Source organism: Mustela putorius, unplaced genomic scaffold (assembly GCF_011764305.1).
Source record: "Mustela putorius furo isolate JIRA1106 unplaced genomic scaffold, ASM1176430v1.1 tig00000145_pilon_pilon_pilon, whole genome shotgun sequence".
NCBI lineage: Eukaryota > Metazoa > Chordata > Mammalia > Carnivora > Mustelidae > Mustela > Mustela putorius.
This window is the reverse complement of record NW_025421294.1, coordinates 21,429,114-21,450,894: the sequence shown is the minus strand read 5'-3', so window position 1 is coordinate 21,450,894 and position 21,781 is coordinate 21,429,114. Positions and strand designations below refer to the sequence as shown.

The 21,781-nt window shown below is 44.1% G+C and overlaps 1 long non-coding RNA gene and 1 pseudogene across 2 annotated transcripts in view; one reads left to right on the top strand and one right to left on the bottom strand.

Moving 5' to 3' along the window:
- LOC101688808 overlaps positions 1-21,781 on the top strand; it is a 64,298-nt gene that overhangs the window by 5,441 nt on the left and 37,076 nt on the right. For both annotated transcript variants that reach the window (XR_006605350.1, XR_006605351.1), the window contains exon 3: positions 14,830-15,051. This is a non-coding gene — a long non-coding RNA (uncharacterized LOC101688808). The remainder of the gene's footprint in view (positions 1-14,829; positions 15,052-21,781) is intronic.
- Positions 1,019-1,209, bottom strand: LOC123390863 (annotated as a pseudogene).

Here is a 21,781-nt window from a genome sequence, read left to right as displayed (position 1 = left end):
GTTAACTGACTGAGCCACCCAGGCCTCCCAAGAAACAACAAATTTTGATTATTTAAGAGTAACGATTTGCTGATTTATGTTTTTTTCCCAGTTCTGAAATGTGCTGATTCTGTGACCTTAAAAAAAAAAAAAAAAGTCGCTGCTTTCCATTTTATACTGAACCTTAGCAATTTGTTTTCTGGGAGAATGTGAAATGGCTGAACCTTCCCACCAGTTTGTGTTATGTTTGCTGCAGAAAATAGAATTGGCCCTCTAGGGATCCTGTACAGTAGAAGGTAGTTTAGGGAACGGCAGAGAACTTGGGAAGTTGGCAGCAACTTTTGTGCAGCCCAAACCAGCACAGTACTCAAGGGAGGGCAAATCCAGGGGGGTGGCACTTAGGGAAAATGACCCTCCCTTCAGATCAGTGAGGCCATTCTCTGTGAAATAAGTTTTATGATAGATCACCTGAGCAATGGGCATTTACCACGAAGTACTCGCTGAGGAGTTTTTCCTACAGGTGGTAGGGCTTTTGTGATCATGGTTTTTAAGGATCTTTGCAAGAGTCCTGTAATATTTAGAATCGTTGAAGGTTAGATTTCTCGGCCACATTTAAAAAGGATTGTTAACCATTTTCTAAATCTCTTTGGACGTATTTGAACCAGCTGACTAATCATGCTTCCTTTGAAAAGAAACAGTCCACCCCCACCCCCCAAACACTCTAACTATGTGTTGTCAGGGCCATTAAGTAGGCCAAGAGTTTTGGGAAATTTTCTGCTTTCATTCATCCATACCACCCACACAAGTTTTCCCACTGGTAGAGAATATGATGTCAGGAAAAATATTTTCATGTATTTCCCTAAACCTAAGTATGATACACACCGGGGCTGGCTGCTCTGTGTTGAGGAATGGGAATGCTGTCACATAAGGGGCTAGGAGCCAAGGTGAGAGGCAAGGCCAGGGTACAGGCCAGAGACTGAGCTAGGAGAATTCTTAGCCTTGCCCTTTGTCACCCAGGGCCCTCCCGGCAGGTTGTCCTTTCTTGGGAGAAAAACATTCCTCGACCTTGAAACGGGATAATAGTTAGAACTCCCTTCGCAGAGGTACCAAGGAGAATTAATGAGAGGCGTGTATGAAATTTGAGTTCTTCCAAAACTGAATCTTTTCAATTAGCAATAATCATGCTTCAGATAAACCTCATTGGCTATGATACCGCCACAGCTGAATGATGTATTTTGAGATGAAATGAAATAAAAAAGAGGTGAACATTCGAAATTTTGTTGAAATCCTTATTCAGACTCTAAGGTGTTTTGTTGGCTTTTTCTGTGGTATTTGGTTATCGATAAACCTATAATCAACACCTGGAGGCCTGAGGGTAAATGCAAGTTTATGTTTCATAAGGAAATCAGTTCGATGGTTCCCCACTCTTTTTTGGTTCTCTTAGAGTGCCTAGAGTAAGCCAATAACTTAGCCAGGTGTGGAGCTTTCTGGAGCTTTCTACCCAATATCCTGTCAGCTCTAAAGGAGTTAGTTATTCTCATCAGAAATAAAAGTGGTAATAATACTTCATAAATTAATTGAGGAATGAAATAGTCCTCTCTTAAAATTCCCATATCCTGTGTCAATCCGCTGGTCCTGCTACTCAGATACTCATATGCTTAGTGGTGTGCCCAGGAACTGGACAGAACTACAGTCTCCATCTCTTAGACTTCCGGCATTTGTTGGCTAGGCATGGTTTTCACATGAGGAAAATTCTGATGGGAGAGGCTTCTTGTGTTTCTCAGGCAGCATGGAGTTACAAGCCTCCAAGCTCCCAGCACTTGGCCAAGGCTACTAATTGGCTTGGCTATAAAGTGGGAGTCAGCAATTAAACAGCAGTACAGAAGCAAGGGGATTGGGCATGAGTTGACTCTCCAGCCAAAAAGGTTCACACCACTTTGTGCACTATTTACAAAGGACTCTTCAAAAGGAAATGAACTTGGAATGATTTCTTGTGTGGTTTTTAAGAGACATGGGTAGAATATTAGTATTGATTTAGGCCTTGGAACCTGAGTTAGGAAACTTGATGGGCCCTTACTTCTAAAGCAGGGGAGACAAGTGGTTTGAATACAGTCTCTGTGGGCAGCAATTCCGTAGTATGACTTTGCCAAAAACAAGGGATGATTTATATTTTTGTGAAGCCTTTCAGTTAAATGGTTTAAGGCAGTGTTGGTATTCATGGTGGGAGGAGAGTTTGATCTACCTGAATTTACTCATTGAGGAGTAATGCTGTATTCACAATGCCTGTCATTAGTTCTCTGATTTATGCTAAAGAATCATTAGTCATCCCCAGAAAGTTGGCCCAGAAAATATATCATTACTGAAAACTATCAGACCACATGGTCTCATTGTTCAAAGAAAGATAGGGATGGGGAACAATTAACAACAAAGTTATTTGGGAAGAAGATGACCTGGGAAGAGGTGCTAGACTTTTGCCACATTAATTTTTATTTATTTATTTTTAAAGATTTTATTTATTTATTTGACAGAGAGAGATCACAAGTAGGCAGAGAGCGGGGGAGCAGGTTCCCCGCTGAGCAGAGAGCCTGATGCTGAGCTGAAGGCAGAGGCTTTAACCCACTGAGCCACCCAGGCGCCCCTTATTTTATTTTTTTAAAGTAGGCTCCACACCCAGCATGGAGCTCAATGTGGGGCTTGAACTCAAAACCCTGAGATCAAGACCTGAGCTGAAATCAAGAGTCAGACACTTAACCAACCGAACCACCCAGGCACCCATGACACATTAAATTTTTAATGCTGTCTACAGTGCTTTACCAGTCAGCTTTTGGTATTGGGCCTTGGGGCAGGATCATTCAGGGAGCATATATCAACTCAAAACCCCAAGATTAAGACTAAGCCAACAAGGGGCTCTAGCCTTATATTGCCTATTGTAAATAATGCTGCAATAAGCATAGGGTGCATATATCTTTTTTAATTAGTTGTTTTGTTTCCCTTGGGTAAATACCCAGTGGTGAAATTACTGGATCATATTATAATTCTATTTTTAACTTTTTGAGGAACCTCCATACTGGTTTTCAGAGTGGTGCATCAGTTTGAATTCCCACCAGCAATGCACAAGGTCTCCTTTCCACATCCTCACCAACTCTTGATATTTCTTGTCTTTTTTTTTTGCTGCTTATTTTTTGTTATTTCTTGTCTTTGACTCTAGCCTTTCTGATGGGTGTAAGGTGCTATGATTTGCATTTTCCTGATAATGAGGAACATTGAGCATCTCTTCAAGTGTCTGTCGGTCATCTGTATGTCTTCTTTGGAAAAATTTCTCTAGGTCCTCTGCTCATTTTTTAATTGGATTTGCTTTTCTGATGTTGAGTTGTATAAGATCATATATGCGTGTGTGAATGTGTCTTTTTAAAAAATTCTTTATGGATTTTGAATATTAACCCCTTATCAAATCAATCATTTGCAAATATCTTTTCCTTTTTAGTAGTTTTTATTGATGGTTTCTTTCGCCGGCAAAAGCTTCTTATTTTGCTTTAGTACCAATACTTTAATTTTGCTTTTGTTTGCTTGCCTGAGGAAGCGTATGTAGAAAAATGTTTCTATGACCAGTGTCAAAGAATTCACTACCTATGGTTTTTGTTTTAGGAGTTTCGTGGTTTCAGGTCTCACATTTAAATCTTGAATCCATTTTGAGTATTTTGTGTACGCTGAGAAAGTGGTCCAGCTTCATTCTTTTGGATGTGGCTGACCAGTTTTCCCAGCGCCATTTGCTGAAGAGACTGTCTTTTCCCCATTGTATATTCTCGCCTCCTTTGTTGTAGATTAATTGGCCATATAAGTGTGGGTTTATTTCTGGGTGGATTGCAGTTTTTTGTTTTTGTTTTTGTTTTAAACTCATCAATGCCCGCCACTACTTTGAGCGCCTTGTCTCCCTCATACATCATAGCTCTCTTTGTGGATGTTACTGACAGAAATCTGGAATTCCTTAGCATTTGTTTTTTTTGAACCTTGGTTGGGCCTTATTGCCTTTCACTCTAAAAGGCCAGTGAAGATGAAGAGAGGAGGAGAGATCTTGCTGCTTGGGGCTGGTCTGGTCTCTTAGAGTGGCCCACACGGGCACATGGTAGGCAGCAGTGGATCTGGCTGGTGTGACATGATATTCCCTCTGGCCCATTAAGAGGCACCCCCACAGCGCTGATGGGGTTGCTCCTTTGTTCCGAGGGTCAGGAGAGTGGGCTACTGGCAAAGCAGAGCCCTGGCTGGCCGGGGAGCTGGCAGAAACCTGCAATGCTTACTTAAATTGCCACCACATTAAACTATGGGGGCCTCTTTCTAAGCCATCGGGATTTCAAATTTCCCACAAAGCCTAATCTAATGCTCTGGGAGGGGGCAGGGGAGCCAGTCTTGCAGGGGCTGTGCTGGTGGGGGACCTGGCCTGGGAAGTGGCCTTGTCAGGCTTGTTGGGAGCGATGGACCTGTCCCTTTATAATGCGTCCTCTTAACTTGGCAGGGGGCAGAGTTGGGTCCTTCTCCTCCTCTCTGTGCTCTAACCTCTTCTTTCATGTCCCCAACTCACTTTCTGTGTTAATAGCCTTCTTCCCTTTTTCTGTCCCTTCTGTTCACTGCTGCTTTCTTTTTCCCTGCTGCCTCTTGCTGGGCCTCATTTTCTCTCCATTGTCACTTTGAGGGCTGGCTGTTTGAAGTTCCGGAGTTATAATGCTGTCCCATATGTCCCAGTGACTAGATGTAATTCAGAGGTCCCCAACCTTTTTTTCTGAGGAGGAGCCAACCTTCACTTCCCCACTGGCTCTCAGATAACATTGTAGCTGGGTTACTGACCAGAGTCCCTGAGCTGAGTGGTTGGATGAGGTTGGAGGTGTCTTTCCCCCAAATATGGGTCCCAGTGGTGTGCGGAGGGCGGTGGTGGTTGGGATTTGCTGGCATTATAGGGAGCTGTCAGACAAGGTGAGGTCCACCATTAGGGAGTCCTTCCAGAAGCTAAAGGCAGAAGTAAGTCCTACATCCAGGTAGGCCTGTGGTCTCTGCAGAGGACCATACGTGACTAATGAAGGCTGGAAAAGAGGTCCTTGCTGAGGTGGTCCTGGAATCCATGAGACTGTTTGTAACAGTTGATCCTGATCTGGAGCTGGGGTTTTCAGGTGGTGACAAGAACACAGAATGTTTTCTCAGTAGTCGTTGGATAGTTGTTGGAAGCATGGCTTTCTACTTATTATGAAATGGATTATTTTCTCCCCAAAGCCATGTGGTAGACTTTACCCAAAGCTGATCGGCAGGGGTTTTAACTTCCATTGTTAAATATATGTGGAAATTGTGTGTGTGTGTGTGTGTGTGTGTGTGTGTGTATGTAAAATACAGTTAAATGAATAATTACATTCATTAATATAACTGTAATGTATTCAGGTTTAGAAATAGAACTTTATTTTTAAACTCAAATGGGGCAGTAGATGTGTTTTGTTGCAATTTGCTTTTTTCAGGATGTTGGCACCTGTCCATATCAGCACACGTAATTCTACCTCATTCTTACGGGCCAAATTATAATGCCATGGCTTGTAAGTTCCATGGTTTGTTTAACCATTCCCATGGGGGAATGGTTAAACCATTTTTCGTTGGGGGGAATTTTATACATTTTGTGTGTGTGTGTTTGTGTGTGCCTGTGTGTGTGATGTGTTACATAGCTGTGATAAGTGCTATAATATCTGTAAAGAGGGTTTAAAATTGTGTGTATAAAAAATTTTTTTTGCATTCCAGAGCTAGTGTTTATCTGTAAGATAAAATCTTAAAGATGGAATTGCTGGTTCAAAGAATAGGGTGTTTTTATTTATTTAATGTTTCACTTAAAAGCATGCTTTTCTTGAAGAGTATGTACGAAAACAGGATGGTCCCTAAGTAAAAAGAAAAGCTGTTTCGGGGTGCCTGGGTGGCTCAGTCGGTTAAGTGTCTGCCTTCGGCTCAGGTCATGATCCCAGGGTCCTTGGATTGAGCCCCACATCGGGCTCCCTGCTTAGCTGGGGGTCTGCTTTTCCTTCTGGCCCTCCCTCTGCTCATGTGTGCGTTCTCTCTTTCTCTCTCTCTCTCTCGTTTTTTCAATAAATAAATCTTTAAAAAAAGGGGGGGGGATGCTTCCTCCAAACATCAGGGAGGAATGCAATACCAGTGTCTGGGCAGCTCAGGTAGGCTATTTCAGTTGTTGAGAGACCTTTTGATGTAGCAATTATTTTTTTAAGGACCATTTAATAAATGTTATAGATGTTAGATTTTATACAACTTTGGATCCAGCAAGAGGTTCTTTATAGACAGCTATACAAACAGTTTCGGTGGGTATGTTACCCTCTCTTGAAGAGAACTTTTTGGGATTCCCTCAAAGTCTCCAAGACTGGAAGAACACTAAAATCTGCACACGGAGTTTAATGTTGGAAGGAGGCAAGATTGATTGGCTATAGTAATCTTTTCTTTTTTTTTTTAAGATTTTATTTTTCTGAGACTGAGACAGGGAGGGGAGGAGCAACGGTAAAGGGAGAGAGAATCTCAAGCTGACTGCACACTGAGCACAGAGCCCTACTTGGGGCTCAGTCTCGTGACCCTGAGATCATGACCTGTGGTGAAACCAAGAGTTGGCCACTTAACTGACTGAGCCACCCAGGTGCCCCAACTATAATCATATTTTCAAATAGTGTTGAAGTACTATGGATAATTAATGTGGGATGACTTTTCAGACTTTACTACTCCTAATGTATCAGGACAAGTTGAGTGGGCATACATCTTTGTGTTAGCTTAATGTTTGGGATGGTGGCCTGAAGCAATTACCTGAATGGCATTAGCAAAGCATATTAATAAATAGTTGGTAGGATTTTAGGTTCCTTTGCAGTTTGTGTGTCAGGAATGAAGGTCTTCATTACTCAGGGACAGGGCCTCCAGAGACAGATGATACGCTATTTTTTTTTTCCTTTCACGTGCATTTTGATGCCCTTGTTCAGTGGAAGGTGCCATTTTTGGGCTCTGTGTCATTTTGTCCTCCACAAAGAGGCCACAAGCCAGAATACTGATACCAAAGACATGCTCTAATATTCACTCATCGACTTTGTGAGGACAGCACAGTACTGAGTAGAACTCTGTCAAGCAGATGGTCCTGAATGAGATAGGGGATGACTGGTAATATTTGAGAGGTCAACACCAGAATCAGTATTTCAACAATGCGGAAGTAACATTGCAGGTTATGTCCTTAGAGCTTGCCCCCCAACGAAAAGCAGCTTAGGAAATGGTAACACAGCAAAATGTGTTAGAAATGGTGAGCAAGCTACAAAAATCAAAGATCTTGCCCATGTTGTGATAATTGTTAACTCTCAGAGGTTTCCTGCTGTTGCTCTGTGGTTGAGCACGTCACTACTGTATTTAAAAGGCAAATCCCTCCAGTTACTATTCCCCAAGTCTCCTGTGTCAGGTAGGCCAGATCAGGAGTAGGTTCCTCCGAGGTGTGGGCCCATGGTTCTCGAATGCTCATTCTTGTGGCTGGGGCTTTGGAGCTCAGAGTTGAGGCCACTACTTCCCCTCCCTGCTCATTGCGCATGTGTGTGGCACAACTTCCCGGACTAGGGGGGCCATTCAGTCAGGCTTCTTGTGCCTATTCTGGTAGAATTGCAGAACTCATTCAGGTGACCCCCCAAAGTGAATTTTGTATAGTCTGAAGAGCCAAGCTATCCTCACTATACCCTAGAAATTTGGAGAACTTCCAGCATTTTCCATCTGATGCAATAACAGACAAGTGGAAATGACCATTTTATTTTTATTATTAGCAGTACTGAAGGGCAAGAGCAAGCCAGCTAGGGTTTGTTCTCTCATATCCATGGGACCAGGTTCTCTTGTCCTTCATATCAATGAATGTTGTTTATTATGGAATAAACAAATGATGAGGTTTGCCAATAGCATCAGAAGGGAAATGTAAGTAAGGTTACATGAATCCTTTTACAAGAGGTACAAGTATAGAAAAGGAAGCTGCAAGGGCACCTGCATGGCTCCATTGGTTAAACGTCTCCCTTTGGCTCTGTTCGTGATCCCAGGGTCCTGGGATGAAGTCCTGAGTTGGACTCCTGGCTCAGCCTGCTTCTCTCTCTGTCTGCCACTCCCCCCTACTCATGATCTCTCTCTCTCTGACAAATGAATAAATAAAATCTTTAAACACGCACGCACACAAAAGGAAGCTGCAGTGATCCTGAGAAGTCTATTCTTAGCAGGGACTTTTGCGCACTGACCCTTGGCCCGGTCTCATTCTGTCTGCTTAGGCCATTTTGCACCCTTTCAGCTCCAGTGTGCTCAGGTTTTTCTCACAGATTTTTGTATCTGACCAGAGGGTGAAGGATGAGTAGTTGGATTTCTGTTTTTGCTCGACTCTCAGTGTGATAGTCACTTCTTCTCAGAAGCTCTGTTTGACTTTCCTGATCTGTTGTCTTTACCTCGAGGTCAGCTGTACTGAGTGCTTCCTCTCTCTCAGCTTGGTTTCATAATTGCTGGTGTTAATGTCTGCCTCCCTCACGAGTCCCAGTAGAAGCTGTTTCTTGCTTACCTTTATCTCCATAGTGCCTTGAACCACTGGTGCTGGCTCCTAGTGGGTGCTTCTGGAAATATTTGTGGAGTGAACAGAAGACTGTGTGAACGGAATAAACCAACACATCAGTGCTAAAATTTAATGAAAACTGTAAACCTAAGAGGACAGAGCAACACAAAACCAGTAATTCTAAAGCTTTTTTTAGCCCAGCAAACCATACCCAAAATTATGGGTGGAGAATCAAGGAAAAGTGAGGGACCTACAATATAAATCTTTTCACAAAGATACTGTTAAAAGGCCAGCTAATGAGGGAGTTTAAAAAAAAAAAAAGACACAGAGGGAGGTTTTTAGAGTAATATCCGCTCTCATGCTTTTAAACTTTAAAGATAATTTTATAAATTCCGAAGGAATATACATAAGGATGGAAGGATAAGCATAACTTCTGGCTTTGACGACAAGAACAGTTTCAAGGTGGGGGAAGTCTCCATGCATTCATGAGAATTTTCTTTTCTTTTCTTTGGAAATGAACCCATGTCTGGTACTCAGTCAAGTGACATCTTAGTTTGAAGCAGAAAAAAACAAAAAACAAAACCACTGAAAGAACTTAGGTAGCCAAATATCTTGTGAGAAAAGAATCACAATTGCAGAAATTATTGTAAAAAACAGTAAAGAGCAGATAGAAAATAGGTTACCAACAAGGGTTAGATAAGCAGTGGGAAGGGATATCAGGGTGCTGCAGATAGGTAGATAGGATGTCTACAGAGGCATGCTAGTGGCTAAGAAAAAAGTGAGTAGCATGAAAGTATCCAAAAGCACTAAGAGAACCACATTTTTTTTTGACTGTATAGGTTCCCTTCTTGAAATTTTAGGAAATACAGAAGAATATAAGTAAATAACAATTGCCCATAATTGCAGCACCCAGGAAAAACCACTATAAATGTTGTTTTTTCCTCTTAGCCACATTCTGTCTGTCTGCTGTTGCTGTGCAGCTTAAAGTGTGAAAATCTTAATGTACAACTCAATGAGTTTGTAGTATTCATGTAAACATGACTCAGCTCAAGATGTAGAACATTTCCATCATCCCAGAAGGCTCCCTTCGTGCCTCTTCCAGTCAATATCTGTAGATTCCTTTTGGCTGTTCTCAAGCCTCATATAAATGGAATCGTACAGTGTGAAGTCTGTTGAATCTGGCTCCTTCTACTCATCATCGTCTGTGAGATTCATCCCGCTGTGTGCTTGTAGTAATTGTTCTTTTTTAATTTACTGGTGGACAGTTTTCTCTTGTGTAGCCCATAAGCTGTGTGTTTTGCTATGGACAAACATTTGGACGGTTTCCATTTTGGGGCTATTATAAATAAAATGGCTTTGAATGTTCTTACGCACTCGTTTCACTTCGCTGTACATCTGAGAGCAGAGTTACTGGGTCATAAGGTAAATAGTGCCAAAGTCATGAATATATTATATACTTGTGAAAGCTTCATTGTTGTAGTGTTTATATATAGGCCCATGCTGTAGTATGAATTATTTTTTGTTTTTAAGGTTGGTGATCAGGGTTCATTTTTTTCCCCTTTGTAAGAATATCCAGCACTGTTTTTTTAGAAAGATTAATTTTTCCTTCCTTCCTTCCTTCGTTTTTTCTTTCAAGATTTATCCATTCATTTGACACAGAGAGACAACCAGAGAGGGAACACAAGCAGGGAGAGTGGGAGAGGGAGAAGCAGGCTTCCCACTGAGCAGGGAGCCCAATGCAGGACCTGAGCCGAAGGCAGCCGCCCAACCAATGCGCCACCCAGGCACCCCTGATTTTTACTTTATGAATTGTAGTGGTGCCTTCCTATACAATTAGGTGACTACTATATGAGTCTTTTGTAGGCCTTTTCATTCTGTACATTAATCTAATTACGAATATTTAAAGAAAATGGGATTGAGGCTCCTGGGTGGCTCAGTAGGTTGAGCGTCTTAGGTCATGATCTTAGGGTTCTGAGATTGAAACCCTTGCTTTCTGTCCCTCCACCCTCCCCACCACTTGTGCTTCTCTCTCAAATAAATAAGTAAATAAAATCTTTGGGGAAAAAAAGAAGAAAATGGAACCATGCTGAATATATAGCTTTAGAAAAAATTTTTTCAGTAAGGTCCATGCCCAGCGTGGAGCCTATGGAGGGGCTTGAACACATGACTGCAAGATTGAGGCCTGATCAGGAGTTGGACAGTTAACAAACTGAGCCACCCAGGTCGCCCCCTAAAAAAATTTTTTTATACTTAATACCACATCATGCTTCAAAAACAGTTAAAAATTCAAAAGAACTGCTATATAGCTGTACCATAATTTATTTTTCTTTTGGATATTTAATTTTTTTCTTCCCATTCTGTTTTGCTGTTTTATGTTGCAGACTTTACTCAAATGTCTGATCATTTCTGTCCATTCATTTATGTATTAGGCAATAAAAAGTCAGTTAGAAGTTCTGTGTGCACGGGCTTTGCTGTGGAGCGACTGGGTGAATCATTTCTTTGGCATCTCCTCAAATACTGATAACAGGAATACTTCTTCCATGGGGACTTTTTAGTTTTTCCAGAGGAAAATTCTTCACTGTTCTCCCTTCAGGATAAATGCCAGGCTGCCAGGTATCTTGTCATTTGTAATTTAAAAAACAATGACAACTTTGAAAAATATTGGTCTTTCCTGTGTCTCTGCTTTTTTTTTTTTTTAGGTCCTTTCTAGTGGTCTATGTCAGAGGAGCACTTTCTGAAAGCATAGTTCCTGCTCTTCTCATTGTATGAGGAATGGCCCCTGGTGCTGGGACTTTGAGCCCATCCTGATGGGCATCATCGATTAGCATTGTTCGTTGCTGTCTGTTACAGGATCTTGGCTGCTGCTTAATTTGAGCTTTCCCATTTGGAGCTCTGATTTGTCTTTAATAGTACAATTTCCAGTTTACATTTGACTCTCGGTGGTGTAACACACTCTGGTAGAGCAGGGCTTGCATTTCACCTGAGCATATTTATAAGGGAAAATGTTCATGGTACATACCTTGAATTTAACGCTCATTTGTGTTTTGATGACATTAAATGGTTTGTACTAGGTAATCTTTTTTACTTGGGTTGGCTTTTGTACACACTTGGGATTCCTGATTGATTCCCACTAGGTGAAGTTGTGCTTTGCAAATGTCAGCTCCGTGTTCTTTGATCTCAGCACAGATGCTGTTTCTGTGACTTTCCCTCTTCTCCTACTGAGATTTTTTTTTTTTTTCTCTTTAGAGGGAAACGAAGATAGGTCCAAATTTTTATCCCTTTAAGATGACGGGGTGTCTTGGGAACATAGGGTCACAGTAGGGCAGGAGGTGTGGCAGCTGGAGCCCTGGCTGGTTTATGTTCTTTATAAGTGCCTCTGTGAGTAGCACCTGGAATTTTTTTTCTCCCTAGACATGAAGTGGTTCCTCAGGAAGAGGGAGAGAGGTGCATACCAAAATTGAGGGGGAAACATATTGAGGGAGAAGGAGAGAGGGAAGAGTTTTGAGGGTTTCAGAGAGAGAACAGCAGAGGATAATAGGGAACAGCTGCAAGTAAATGGAACCAGAAAAGTAATGAAATATTGTGGTCTGTTGTTGTAACAGTTGTATGTACTCTGTTCTTTTTTCTTCTCATGGGTTGCTGTTCTTAAGGACAATGTCTACAGAGTTTGGTCCAGACTTTGCTAGAGTGAGAATGATCATGACTACAGGGTCTTTTTGGAGTAATCAAGACAAAATACAGTTTTGATGGGGTTATTTCAGTTCAGAGGAGCCCCCCCCCCCCAATATACAAAATTACTTGAAAGCATACTTATGATGGTTGTGTTCTACTTTTGTGACCTAAAAAGTGAATAATGAAATGGCCATTTGGGGGACTGGGAGGGTCAATTAGATTGATTTCTTCCTTCTTTTAATTTTTTAAAGATTTTATTTATTTATTTGACAGAGATCACAAGTCGGCAGAGAGGCAGGCAGAGAGAGAGGGGGAAGCAGGCTTCCTGCTGAGCGGAGAGGCCAATGCAGGGCTTGATCCCAGGACCCTGGGATCGTGACCTGAGCCAAACAAAGGCAAAGGCTTTAACCCACTGAGCCACCCAGGAACCCCTTGATTTCTGTTTAAGAACAGGTTCACTAGGTTTTCCACAGCCTTCTTGGTAGAAGAGAGGAAATGCAGAAGTGGTTTGGGGTTATGTACATGTCCCCAGAACCATGTGATATTGCAGTGTTAGTCACCATGAGCCTTCGTATTAGTATAAGGGGAAAGGCTGTTCTCAGGTCAGAGTGTGATGCCCTGTTGGCCGAGAGGAGAGAAGGGAAAGAACTTGACTTTTTTCTGAGTGTCTGTTAGGCCCCTGGAAAAGTAAGTCTCTAACATGAGGGACGGAATGCAGATGTGGTCAAAATAGAGACCTTCAAGCCATTCTGAATCCGTATTTTAGTTTCAATTTATAATCCCCTCCTTCAAGTGACCCTCTCCCCTCCTCCTGGGTTTAAGTCCCTATTCCTGCCCAGCTGTCTTTTTACCACCTTTTCTAAAACTCACTATCCTTATATTTGCCCTTTTTTTACCAGGTGCCAAGGGATGCACTTGAGCCCTATTTATCTCTGTACCCCCATTACCTAGCACAGCGCCAGGCATGGTCAGCACTGTGTAACTGTGTGCTTGCTGGAAAGTCACTCAGAGGGGCACATTAGCTTACTTACCACTGGTTCCTAGAATGGAAATTCTGTAGAGGTAATTGAGCTTAGGCTTAGGTTTCTGCCTGATTTATGAACCATTACAAAGTCACCTGGAATACTTTCCTTTTCGGCTCTGTTTTTCTGGAGCACCTCTTCATCTTCGGGCTGGCTTCCTCAGGGCTGCACCCGGGCTGTCACCAGTGCTCCAGGCTGCGTCCTCACTGGACTGTGTTTGTACTTGAGTTAAGGGGAAGGGAAGGTCAGGAGTGTATTAGCTTTTAATTATCGGACTACATCAGAACCAGTCCTATTGTCCAAGGAATGCCATTTGGGATTGATTTAGTCCTGGATGCCTTCTTGATTTAGTCTTGAAGCGAAGGGGGAAAGAGTGGCCTGGGTTGGCTTAGGTTACCCTGGGCTCATCCCAGAGCTGTTTCGGAAGGAAGAATGAATGGATACCTGACCGCTATTTTGAAGGGGATATGGTTGTTGTGTGGGCAGACTGCGAAGTCCACTATACTTTAACCTGGTTTTTCTAGGGAACCTTATTTTATGGTTATTTTTGTCTTCATATACAGACATAGTCACTTACAAATTTATTGATTACTGTTATAAAGAAGAATTAACAGTGAAATTATTAAATTTTGACTATGAGAGTTTTTCTTCTATTAACTTAGGGTTTGGTTGGGGATAGAAAATCCTCGAATAGATTAAGAGTTAAATATTAGTACTCCAGATGGGTAACAGTACAATGTAGCAAGAGTACTGATGCCACATTCATCCAGAGTATGGACTTTGCATTTCCCAGTAACGCTCTTAGTCAAGTCATTGCCATGTCAGGCACTGCGGGGGTTGCAGAGATGATGGAGAGGAGACGCTGGCTCCACACCTTCAAGGCCAGTCAAGAATGGTTAACAAGTCTTTGGGGGCTGGGAAGCAATGACTTCCCTCACAGAAGCAGACCACCAAGAACAGGCACCATTAAACACAAATGTGAGGGTTCCTGGTGAGCTCTCTAGAGTCCTGAGACCTTGGATGATCTGAGTGCCCTCTGTCCAGCGAGAACTAAGGACACAGCTCAGCTGCTTAGAGCCGTGGGTCTTTGTTGGTCACAGCAGTAGTGTTGTTTGTTAGAAGATCCCAGCGTGGCCCAGCGCTGTTTTTTTTTGGAGAATTTCTCATGCTGGGTTAGCCCCCACTGATCTGACTCCTAATTAGTGCTGTTACACTTGGTGTCTTCTTCCTAGAGCTATGCAGTCACATTTCTGGACATTTCAGAGAATTAACAAAGAGATGCTGTTCTTGTACTGGGCAGTATTCTAAGCTCCAGTATTGTGGCGATGACCCACAGGTGATTGGTCCCTGCTCTCAAGGCCTGCAGTCTACTGAGGAAGGCAGGCAGAAGGCCACTAAATAGATACAGAAGATACTTGTCTGTCAATTGTGGAAATGGTGAGAAAGAAACAATGGGCAGGACTGAAGGTTTGTGAGAGGTTTGTAACCTTTAAGGTGTTTTATAAATGGTCTCTTGAGTTGAAACTTTTTTACTAATGATTTCCATGGATTAGATGAAAATAATTTTTTGTTATATTTGTCTCCTAGGTACACTCTGCAGGTCCCTGATGAACCCAGGGAACCCTCCACCGTATCCGGGCCCTGGTCCGACGGCCCCGTACCCACCTTATCCACCACAACCAATGGGACCAGGGGGCTGCCCTCCAGGGCCTATGGGGGGACCCTACCCACCTCCTCAGGGGTACCCCTATCAAGGATACCCACAGTATGGCTGGCAAGGCGGACCTCAGGAGCCTCCTAAAACCACAGGTACTGGGAACGGGGTGTGTATGTGTGTGTGTGGAGGGCACAGTCCCATGTCACCAAAGGAAATTTTTGCATGTTTTCCTTGTAGAGAAGGAACTCAGGCCTTTGTGTGTCATGGTTGATGTTCTCAAAGCTTGGTGACTGCTTAGGGTGGTTTCTAATTCTTGAGAAGGACTTCTTTCTTGGGAGGCCTGAGTCAGTTCTGCCTACTTTCTCTATGTCTCTTACCGCTCTGGGGCTGATGACTTCCTGGTCGACGTGTTTCCTGAGGGGACCTTCTGGAGTACTGGTGGGGAAGGTACCAGGTGGGTCCTTGCTCTGGCAGCTGGTTTTGTTTTTTTTAGATTTGGCCGGTCGAGATTATTTTCTCTCTCAGTTTGTTGACCCGCAAGTCCTCCTCTTGCCCCAGCTGTTGGGTTGATTTTCTTTACTTCCGTGTTTTTGTAATTCTCTTGAACCTCTGAGCTGAGTTTTCAGCAGGCCTGTGAGTTGTCCCTGTGTCCTAGAACAGTGCTACTCCAAGTTGCCTGGGCAGACAAGTACCAGTCTGGAGACGGCTGTGAGAAGTGGAGAGTGTGAGTAACCAGCAAAGAACTTTGAGAGCAACTGGACATGGCTGCGACATTAGGGCAGGTGATTGGCATTTTGCAAAAAGTATCAGTAGAAAGGAAATGTCTTGAGAAGCACTGTGCTGGGTGTCTGGGTGACTTTTAGGACTGTTCTATGACCTTTTGGTTTGCAGAATAATTGCTGTGTTACTGTGCCTTCAGGTTTTTAAAAATGCTAATTCTTCCCGAGTGCTTGTTGTGTGCCGAGTGACTCCTGAGAGCTTTATTTACATTAACATTTAATCCTTGCAACAGTCCTGTGAGGTTATTCCCATTTTATGGGAAGTCATGAAGTCATAGAGGGGACTAATATATGCTCCAGATCACCCTGCTAAAAGGGGCAGATTCCCGATGGGAATCCTGAGGGTTTGGTTCAGAATGTGTACCTATCACCTTTTTCTCCAGGTGAGTTTAGATTTTATCTATGACTTCAGGTTCATCTCTAGCTGAAGTGCAAGTGTGTAGTCCATTCTGTTAGCAGCCCCCTATATGGTAACTGTTGCTGTTTCAGGGGTGGGAAAGTCTTCTGAGCTGCTGTTCATCAGTGTCTGGTAACAGCAAGGACTTAATAAAGGTGTGTTGAATGGATAGGTAGCTGGGTGGATGGCTGATCTAAGAACCCTAGGCTGTTTATGGTTCCAAGTTAATTTTTTTGTACTACAGAAATTGTAGGAAAAAATTGCTTTGTTTTTCTTGGGAAACCAGTTTTTTGGAAACCCTGTGATTGGAGGTACCAGGTGCTTATGCAATGGGTACTCCCCAGGAGTATGCTTGCAGTATGTCAAGGGGCTCCTGGAATGATAGTTACTAATAATAACTATAGCAACTAGTATTTCTTGAGGATGGTGCCTGCTCTTAGCCTCATGTGACCTTCCCAAGAGCCCTGTAGCTTTAATCCCATGTCACAGAGGTAGAACCCGGGGCTTGGAGAGGTGGTATATCAGTTATTTTTTTTTTATTTTTTTATTTTTTTTTTATTTTATTTATTTATTTATTTTTTTAATATTTTATTTATTTATTTGACAGACAGAGATCACAAGTAGGCAGAGAGGCAAGCAGGGATAGAGGGGGAAGCAGGCTCCCCGCTGAGCAGAGAGCCCGATGCGGGGCTCGATCCCAGGACCCTGGGATCATGACCTGAGCCGAAAGCAGAGGCTTTAACCCACTGAGCCACCCAGGCGCCCCTCAGTTATCCATCCTATAGCATAGCACCTCAAAACTCCGTGGCTTAAAACAACAATGATTTATTCTCCTGACTCTCTGAGTTGGTTTTATGGGATCTCTCCTGGTGTCCCTTAATTCGGCTTGGCTTAATTCAGCTTTGCTGGGGCTGGCATGTCCCAAGATGTTCTCATTCACATGAGTGGGGTCCTGGTTTACCTCCATGTGGCCTCTCTCTACCTGTTGTTTGTGATCTAGCCTGGCGTATTTACATGGCAGCTCATTTCCAAGAGGGTGAGAGTGAAAGTTTGCCAGCTGTTTCCTGGGTCTACCCCCAGGAATATTCTCTCGTTCAAAGCATATTCTCTCATTCAAAAGCAAGTCATAAGGGCGGCTGGATTCAATGGGAGGGGAACTAGACGTCATTGACACCCCCCACCTTTTTTAGTAACAACTTTTTAAAGAGATGATTCACACACCATACACTTAACCTGTGTCATGTGTATGATCCAGCAGTTCTTAGTATAGTCAGAGTTGTATGAGCATCATCACTGTAATTCCACAACATTTCATCACCCCAAAAGATACCCATATCCTTTAGTGGTAGCTCCCATTTCCTTAACCGTCCCCCTCCATTAATCTGTTTTATCTCTGTAGATCTGCTTGTTCTGGACATTTCTTATAAATGGAATCCTACAACACCCAGTGCTCGTCACTAGATGCCATAGCCCTTATGTGGGCCTTTTAAGACGAGCTTCTTCCACTTAGTATAATGTGTTCAAGTTGTAAGCATCTGTCAGTCCTCCATTTCTTTGTGTCTCCAGATAATATTCCATTTTAAGGATACACCACGTTTTCTTTATCCATTCATTAGTTGACGGACACTGTGCTTGGCTGTTAGGACTAGGAAGTGGTGGCTGTGATGACCGTTTGTGCAAAGTAAGCTTGTGTCTGGAGGAGAGGTGTGGGGACGCGGAGCCAGAGTAGTCGTCAGCCACCATCTCGGCAGATGCTTCACCACATGGCACTTTGCTGCCAACAGTTCATGCCATCCCCAGCCCTCCCCATGGACCAGCTCTGTCCACTCCCTTCCGAGACCCCCAACTGTCTCCTCAGTCACCACATCCCCTTCAAGCCCAGGGTGTCATCATCAGCATCTAGACGCATGTAGGGCCTCTTCCCTGCCGTGCCACTTTCTTCTCTCCACACCCCGCATTCCCAGTTGGCCCAACCTGCACACCTCAGGGTGACACAGAATGTCACTCCTGTGAAGCTTGCCCTGTGTGTCCCACTGCTGGTAGGTGTTACCAGTGCCCTATGCTCCAGCCGCACCCCTGGACAGGCTGCTTTCTGAGCATACCCCACCCCCTGAACTCAGCTCATTTTTGTGTTCTGTTTCGTCTGCGTCTGAATTCGGCCAGCCTCCCTGATGATGTCCTAGTGTAGACTCTGACCACTGGTGGTTAGTCAAGACTCTTCAGGCTGTGAGTGATAGGCTGAAGTCTCATCCCTAAGTATTAACCAACAGTAGAGGGTCATCAGAGACCAGAGAGAAGGCTCCAAAATGATGGATGGTGACCAAAACAGACAAAAAAGGGACTCTAAGGAGACAGAGACAATGCAAGGAGCACAACCCTGCTGGAAGAAAAGGGGGGAAGATACCTCTAATCGCTTAGATATGTGGGAAGATAAATCCTATTGAAGTAAGACTAGAGATGCTGTATGAAAAGGAACTCAGGAAACAAAAGCATTTAGCCAAGAAGAACGTGAAACCAACCTCAGCCCAAGGAATTAGGTCCAAAAGACCCATTCACATAGTCAGATCTTACCCAGCCAGCATGGAAGGTGTTTTGCCACAGGTGGAAGGTCGACATACTGTTTTGTAACAAACCATCCCAAGTTAGAGATTCTGTAATTGGGGCAGGGCTTGGCTTGAAAGATCCACCTCTTTTCCCCAGGCATCTCTGGGGGGCTGGAACATAGATGATAGCTGGGGTGCTCGGTTGACTGTGTGTACATTCCAGCCTTGGACGAGATGTATAAACTCTCCTCCGGCGGTCGGGTCGGCTTGTGTATGGTATGCAGTACGGAGAGGGCGTGCAGTTTAGCAGACGCTTCAGAAGGGAGAGGGGGATGGGATGGGAGCCCAGTGGCAGCCTGACTGTGGGGGGCAGAGGGTCCGAAGATACCCACACTTAGATGCTGCCATCTTTATTTATTTTTTCTAATTTAAATTTTAGTTAACATCCAGTGCAGTACTGAATTCTGAGGACACCTGAGTGGCTCCGATGGTTAAGCATCTGCCTTTGGCTCAGGTCACGATCCCAGTAACCTGGGATCGAGTTCCGCATCAGGCCCCCTGCTCAGTGGAGAGTCTGCTTCTCTCTCTCCCTCTGCCTCTCCCCCTGCTTGTGCTCTCTCTCTCTCTAATGAGTAAATAAAATATCTTTAAAAATTAAAAAAAAATACTGATTTCTGGGGTAAAATTCAGTGATTCATCACTTACGACACCCAGTGCTCATCACTAGCTGCTACTGTCGTTATCTGTGTTCCAACTCCACTCTTACTGGCTTTGGTTCCCCCTCTTATTTCCCTTGAAGGTTTAAGTTCAACCATATTCTGTCAGCTGTTTCTGTTTCAGCAAAATCTTGTACTTCTGGTTCATTATAATGAATAATTTTTCTTTCAGATCCAAAAGACCCACAGAACCACACATCTGATGTCTTACTTTCCCCCTTCTCCTCCACATCACCTCTCAGTGGGGCTGGGCTGGGCATTGTCCCCGTGTAGCTGATGAAGTTCTAGAACCTAGGTGAGGTTTGGTGGGCTGAGGTCCGGAGCCGATGACCAAGAAAGAATTCTTGAGACATCTTTGGTGCAAAATGGTGGTTTATTAAAGCACGGGGACAGGACCCGTGGGCAGGAAGAGCTGCGGCTGCCCCGGGTTGTGAGGGATGGCAGGTTATGTACCCTGCTGTTGGGGGAAGGTGAGGGGAAGGGAGGTTTCAGTGGAGTTTTCATATGCTAAAGAGGGCCTACAAGGTGCCAGGATGTTCCAGGCCTGCCGGAGGCCTTGCCCTAGCTGCTGGATCAGTGTTGTCTTTAGACCGGCCATTAACATTAAGATAGTTGGGAGACTTTTTGGTGGGGTGTCACAATCCTGCTATCAATCGTCTTTGTTAGTGAGATTTAGGACATTTGTAAGCCAAGGGAGACTCCTGTCTAGCAGGATTGTGAGCTCTGCAAGTTAACTATTTGCTTATTGTTCATGGCAGTCAGGGCTGCCTGAGGGATGCTACACTTATGGAGGGGAAAGGGTGCAAGGCGCCAGCTTTTTCTTTGTCCTCAGCCAGCCTCCTGCTCCCTCATCATAGCAGCCCCAGGTAGCCGGGCTCCTTCATCCTTCAGTGTCCATGGGCAAAGGTGAAAGCTGCCAGGTGCTTTTTTCTTTTTTTTCCCCCAGGCCTTCCTTTAAAAGGAAGAAAGGAAAAAGAAAATTCCTTTAACTTCTAATTTTGAAGCCATCGCAGACTTAGAACAGCCTTGCAGAAATAGTACAGATGATTCTGTGTACCTCTCAGCCAGATTGCCCTGAACCTCAATCACTACCCTGTAATGATCTGCTATAGGCCTTTTCCTCACCCGGCCCCGGAAGGCTCAGAATAGCACTTCACACCCAATTGGTCCACGAAGCCATGGGGCTGTGTAGCCAGGATTCAAGGGGAGGGGAGACTTCCCCGCTTGGTTGGGTAGAAGCAGAGCCACACTGCAGCATGGCGTGGTGATGGGTGGTCTCCTGTCCGGTGAGGCTGTCTCAACTGCCACAGCTGCTTCTAGGTTCTCCTGACTATGCCACAGTTACAGAATGGTTTAAAGGGGAAAATTAAACACAGCAGTATCTCCAGTCTTATATTAGGAAATCTGCTTATTGTAGAAAGGTTCTGTGAGTTGGTTAGAAAGTAGTGAAAGAGAGTTTTAAATATTCGGTCACCAAAATAAAATGACAGCCCCTCAGCAACCTCACAGCAGCAGCAGCGGAAGTCCTCAGAGGATCACCCAGATTAATCGCTCTTTCAGGCTCCTGGCAGACCTCCCTTGCTGGCCCTTTTTGCTTAGCCCAGATGTGGCCTCAGAATCCTCCTTACCCCCAGTGCCTTGGGCAGCCTCTGTGAATAGGCTTGAGTTGGGGGATGAGATGAAGGCATTTGCCATCCCTTGCAAGGCTCACCCCCTCTTTTTAGAGAAACTCAAACTGAAGCCCAGAGAGGTTTAGTGACTGGCCCTGGGTCAGTGAGTTTAACCTTGGATGTAAGTCCCGATTCCAAGCTAAATGTTTTTCTTTATTTTGTCCTAGTGCTGTGGTCCAACAGGTTCCACAGCCCCTCTCAAACACCGCCTCAGGGCAGTACCTTCTTCGCAGCCCATTCCCATCTCCCCTCTGCCACCATCCCCCCATCCACCACAAAACAAACACAACACTTGGTAGCTCAGAGCAGGATATCCGCTTCCTAGTAGCAGAGGGAAAGTGGAATATGATTAATCTGGATTCAAATCCCTTATTAACACCAGGACCTGGGCAGGTTACCTAACTACCCTGATCTTTGCATGCCTGCCTCCCCTTGGAAACCTCACAGTGGCTGTCTTTGTCTCCTGCATCTCTGCCTCACCCAGAGCCATGCTGCCACATCGCATGTGCTCAGGAAATGTGTGGTGGATGTGTGGAAATACCACCATTTTGAAAGGTGGTTGTGAATTTGTGTGAGTTGTCCGGGTCCCTTGGCCTTGGAGCCCCTTCCCGTGCTGTTCACCTTGAAAGTCCAGATGTCAGGGCTCTGTACATGTTCTTCTGGGTTAGGACTGTCATATCTGGCAAGGTATCGATTTAAAATGAAAAAAATTTGGAGATCTAGGTGGCTTAGTCAGTTAGGCTTTTGCCTCGGGCTCAGGTCATGATCCCAAGGTCC